This window comes from Struthio camelus, chromosome 4, assembly GCF_040807025.1.
Source record: "Struthio camelus isolate bStrCam1 chromosome 4, bStrCam1.hap1, whole genome shotgun sequence".
Taxonomy (NCBI): domain Eukaryota; kingdom Metazoa; phylum Chordata; class Aves; order Struthioniformes; family Struthionidae; genus Struthio; species Struthio camelus.
The window spans coordinates 15,849,770-15,855,769 of NC_090945.1; positions in this window are offsets into that span (position 1 = coordinate 15,849,770).

Here is a 6,000-nt window from a genome sequence, read left to right on the forward strand (position 1 = left end):
CCTACATTTTTCTTCAATATTAGTTTATGCAGCGCAGAGAATGAGTATAGCACTTGGATGGTGAAGCTGCATTTAGGCATGCAGCTGAGAATAGCATGAGCAACCACAAACACTACGCAACAGCAGATTGTTGGAGTGGGCTTACTTGAGATGCATGAATTAAACTCTAAGTCATGAGAGTATGACAAACAGAACTTCCTCTCCAAACATAATTACACATAAGGATTAGGTTATGGGTCATGATTAGAATAATTTTGACATATGAAATACTAATAATGTGGTATTTGCCTAAATAAAAATTCTTTTTTCTTCCTTCTTTCCCATTTTAAACCTGTTAAAACAGTATTGATGTGAGATGATTTATCTCACTTATCATGAAGCTGATTCACTTTACTGGCTCCTACTAGTAGATTAGTATTAGGTAAATCATGGTGCTGAAAATACTTTCAACAACAGCTCTAAAAACTCACATGCAGTAAACCATATTTTAAATGAACCCTACATAAAAACTTGTAGTAAAGGACCCTGTGTTAAGTGGAGAGGAAGAAATTTGGGAACTTTTAGAATGGGATCTGAAATTATTCGTATGCTAGGCAGAGAACCAAATGCACGCCACACCATCGATGTGAGGACTGGCAATAGGAAATGTTGCTGGGACCAATGTGCGCATTTAAAATGTGGCCCCTTTCTTTACTGTGCAGTGATGTGCCAATATCCATTCCAACTGCACGCGGATCCACAGCTGAGAGTAGTTTTTTGGGGGACAGAGGGCTACCACTTTTGTAAAAAAGCAAGCGGATATCAGCCTTTTCAAATTTGTTATTAGAGTAGATTCAAACCAGCAGCTCTTACATCCACAAAGACTGGCTTAACCATGAGGCTATTCTACTTGGAAGATCTCAGAAAACAAAATTCAGTCAATAGTCTTTTGGCTGAGATCTGGATTTCCCTGTTCCAGTCAAGTGTTCAGGCTATGGATTCATCCTTATGTTTACCCTTTCTCCCTGACCTAATAATGTTTCTGCCCTGCAACAGAACTTTAATAAGAGCGGAAAAGTATGTCCTTGTTCAGTGTCACCTATCGGCTGGTGATTAAAAATCCGTCTTCCACCTTGGAAGAAGAAAAGCAGCTTTGTACATGATCAGACATACTGCAAAACTGAACTTTAAGTCTCCTGCTTCATGGATTAATTCTCTAAGTATTAGGTAATCAAATAAAAACGGGCCACACCAGCAACACTAACAGTCACCACTGGATTTTGTGAGGAACCTGGCTGTGTGTGCAGATTACAAATATTCTGAGAATGCTTCCTGGATTGAGCCTCTCAAGGTGTTTGGGAAGATGTTTCTGGTTCTCATTTAGGGTTGGGTAAAAGTAGAGTGATGAGCTGGGTGCCTTGTCAAAAGTCTAGTATTTTTAGGAACGTACAGAAAAAGCTGTAGGGAATTGTTCAAAAAGTACTGGAATTTAAGCACTTCTGCATGTAAGCAGCCCTTAAGCTGGAGTTTTCACGATCATAGTTCTGAACCTTGGCTCCTAAACCGCACTTATGCTCTACTCTAGGCAATCTACGTTTCCTCTTGGATTTAGCTCTACTTTTTTCTTAGGGGGAAAAAAACAGTAGTAGTTTTAAGCCCCATTAGCTATTAATTGTCTGGAATTATCTGAAAGCTGTTTAAAGAGTATCCAAGCTTTACTGTGTAAAATAATTCAACTGCTGTTATTGTTGTTAAGCAAGAATTTGGTTGATTCTTAAGCGGCATCACAAAACCTAGCTCCTTGCTGCAGTAAGGTCCCAATCTGTATATTTACACTTGTTCTTATTTTCCTGCATGAGTGGGACCCTTTGTTCAGCCCGAGCTGTACTTGTTGCAGGAATCAGAGAGTGGGAGGAAAAAGCAGTTTTAAAACACTGTGTACTGGAAATAATGTGGGCCCACTCCTTAGAGGCTGTTCAAACTTATTTTCGTTTCAATTGTCTCCTAAGAACTGCTTTGCAGCTGAAGTGAGCTGAAGCAGTGTCCTGATGTCCCCTCCTCTCTGATCAGCTCCCTGGGATTTGGTAGAAGGCCAAGCAGACTTTTATGCTTGAGAGATCCCTATGACAGCAGTGCTTGCTAGGGATTTGGTAAAGCGGAAAGGGCCAAGGCTGGAAGGGAGTCTTAGTTTACAGAGGATATTGGCCAGCTGGCATAAACGACCAAACCAGCCAAAACAGATGATCTAAATGGCAAAAATAACAACCCTGGCTTTTTGTTTTCTTTTAATCATCATTTTATTCCTTAACCTATTTCTCTACTGATTTTACTGTGATGCTTATTGCAGGTACATTATAGAAAAATGACTGTTCTATTTTCCTTCCCTTTGTGAAAAGCCAGCATGAATCAATGCAGTCATCAGTCTCAAGCACTGCTTTGAGACTCATCTTGCCTTCTAGAAAGTACAAGGAGGACAGCAGGCCAAAGAACTGCAAGGTGGCAGAGTACAGTACCCACTCTATCCCATAGCTAAGTCAGTAGTCCTACCTATGTATGATGGCTGGCATATGCTCCTGTCTTTGGAGGGGTGTAATGGATTGCTTTTCTGCTCTATATGCAGCTGGGCACTCCCTTTGCAAAATTGCCACTTGGGCATTTTTGGGCTAGATTGCTTATTTAACTAAAAAATCCCAATTAAAACGTCTAAATTTTTATTCATGACAAAAATATCAGCCATTTTTGAAAAAACTCTCTATAAGCCCATACCATATTTGAATGGCTCAGAATACAGCTGAGCTTGCTTTAGTATCCTTTTCTTTCTACACTTTCAAATTATGCTTATTCTTGCTATTTGTTATGATCACAAACATATATTCTGTTTTTCTGACCTTGAGTCTTTTTCCTACCCCTCACTTCCCAGTGCACTTTTATCCTTTGAGGCGTTCCATTTATATGCAGTCATCATCTTCCAAAATGTTCCTGTTCCTATTCTTTTATAGAACTAATCTTTCTCCCTCTTTAAGTCTGTATTTTGTATCTCAGTCTTAACAGCCATTTTTCTTTTTACTGCTTTTCATACCACTTTTCCCTTCATCAACAAACACCACCGTCTCGCTGGTTTTGGAATAAAGTCAACCCTTGGGACCATGAAAGTGAACTAACGGTACCCTAAAAATTACCTTATTGCATTTCTGTTTACAACAGTGCATTGAACCTATAGGAACATGCTGAATACATTTGAAAACAGAAGACTTTTATCTAAAACTCACTGAATAATGTGAAAACTTTTCCATTGACCTTACTGGAATTTGGATGTCACCCTAAAAACAAACAAAACAAGGATTTGGAGGGGCCATATAATTGTCATCAGATTCTAATCTCAGATAGGAGATACTTGTCAAGTAGCCAAGCAATCATCCATTCTTCATAGCTATTTTTTAAGTTAACAATGATATAACATAAACAAACACAGTTTGCATCTGCCTTCTGAATGTCATAGCCGAATTTCTCATTTTCTTGCTGGGTTTCCTTTTAATAGTTTTAAGTAGTGCAGTCTGAGGAAGCGATGAGTCATATCAAACCACAAGAGAGTTATAAACAAGTCCCAAGAATTTCAAATGCAAACCTTTTAAAAGAAATAGCAAGGGAGCCATAAAAAACAGAGACAAAACAAATCAAGAGTGGCTTAAAGAACCAGGATCACACTATTTCAAAGATCTTAAACACCTGTGTTCTCCAATTAAAAGGTAAATTTCTGAAATCTATAGTTGTTACTCCAGTTACATGTTTAGAAGTTTGAACTACGTGGACTTGCTTTTAAGCAACGGAGCTCTAGCCCTGGGCTAGAAAAACCCCAATTTCTGTCCAAGCTCTATTTTGCACTAAGCCTCTACGGTTTAAGGAGGCAGGTTAAACTGAAATTTGTCCATTTTCTCTGTCCTGCTCTCTATACCATAAATATTTGCTTTCTAGGTAGAAGGCAGCAAATGTGAACGTATATAGTATGCTGATACAGCAGTCCATTTAGTGAGAGCTTATGTCTGCATGCAGTATAGTTTTGCCAGTGCTATTCCCAAGTAGGAAGGGGACTGGTGAAGGGATAAGATATGTGGCTTGCAAACATTTGCAAGCTTACTGACTGTGAGAAATAGAATAGCTGTAGTTATCTGTGAGATTGACTTTCAGAAGAGCAAAGTATACTTGGCTAGTTTTTAAGTCCAGATGGGACTACATAGACCCTGATCTTGAACGTGGGCCCATCATCTTGAAGGAGAGAAGAGATGACAAAGATGAAATACTACACTCCAATTTTAGGTAAACAAAGAACATTTAGATATTGATGTGGGGTGGCATAAGGAACTGTTTGGATCCAAGTAAATCTAGCCACAGATGCCTGGCATATCAGAAGGAAAGCTTCTGTCCTTACCAGTCAAATGTGAGAACTCAAATACAAGCGTTTTTAACAAGCAACTTTGTAAACTGACTATTGGTATTAGTGGAAAATGGGGCACTTTTGAAGTTCCAACAAGGAACTGAAATCAACCATAAATAATTGAAAATAACTGGGAGAGTATTTACATAAATACTGGCAAAATTTGACCCGTTACACAAGTAATAATGCAACAAGATTACATTTCTAATAAGAAATAAATTATACTTTATCCCTAGGAAAAAGCTTAATCTCCATAAAGAAGGCTTGTAAAGGCCTGTATTGATTCAGGCCATTGTAAAGCCACAAGGTGTTCTATTCTCAACATCTTACTGTCGTGCACACTTGTAACTTGGAAGATGACATAGATGAGGTGCTAGTCTCTGGTAAAATAATTGCTGTTTTAAACTATGGTAGGTGTACTACAGCCATTAATTATCAACTTGACTAATTAGTATTGGTAGTGATCAATCTTTGCTTTCATAATTACTGCTGAGGGCTGTACATGGTCTGCTTTATTAAAAATCTTTCCAGAACGTACGGAAGTAATCCCTGTTATAGCTGCACTATCTCTGAAAAATGATACAAAAGAAACAGACAGAGTAGAGAGGCCCCTTAGTATACTGAAGAATAAATTCTAAAAAAAAATTTGGGTGTTTTATGGACTAGCTTTAACAAAACATATGCTAGGTATCCAAACTCAAAAAACACCAACTTTTTTAAAGACTAGTTTCTCAGCAGCAATAGTCTGGTATTAGCTGCAAAAGAAGAAGTCTCATGATCATGCATAATTTGGTGTAGAAAGTTAACAAGCAATATGCTCAGAAAGATCTATTCAGTGCATGTATCTAGTTGTTTCTAAAGAATGAATGTAACAGAAAACATTACTAAAAATGCTGTTGGTCATGACAGACAAGTAATTCTAGAAATGTAAATCGACATCCTTACTTAAATGCCTATTGTAATCTTTAAAGGATTAGAGGAAGAGTTTTCTTAAAAAAAAAAAAAATTATACCTGTGCCTCAGTATAGCCAAATTCTTAAAACATCTTTGGTGTAGCTTTCTGTGTACCTGCTTCCATTCTGACAAAATGGGTAGTCAACAATTTTAAATATCAGAAAGTTATTGAAGAATTTTTATGGCATGTTGGAATATTACTTAGAAGATATGCATTTGCTTCGACATTATTAGAAGAAAAATGCCCTTTAGTCATAGGCTTCCTTTAAACACACAGAAGTTATTAATAACACCTGTTATTTAATTATAAATCAGGATAATTTTTTCAGATGTAGCTTATGTGACATTTAAATTACAGACAGTAATAACTAGCAGATATAAAATGAAAAGAGGACTAAAGACAACTTCTCTTTTGAGCAGAAAAGTATTGTCCAAGGTTCTAATCTTGCAAAAATTTCTTTATATTCTTAAAAACAGCCAGTAGTGGTAGTTTCACCTATGTAGCAGAATGGTTTACCACATGCACCCTTAAAGAACACCACAAAAAGTTTCAGTCTATGGACAAAATCTCTAAATAATTTCAGAGGGTTTTTTTTTTTAGCACTGAAAAAGAAGATAAAATTGTATCTTTGGAG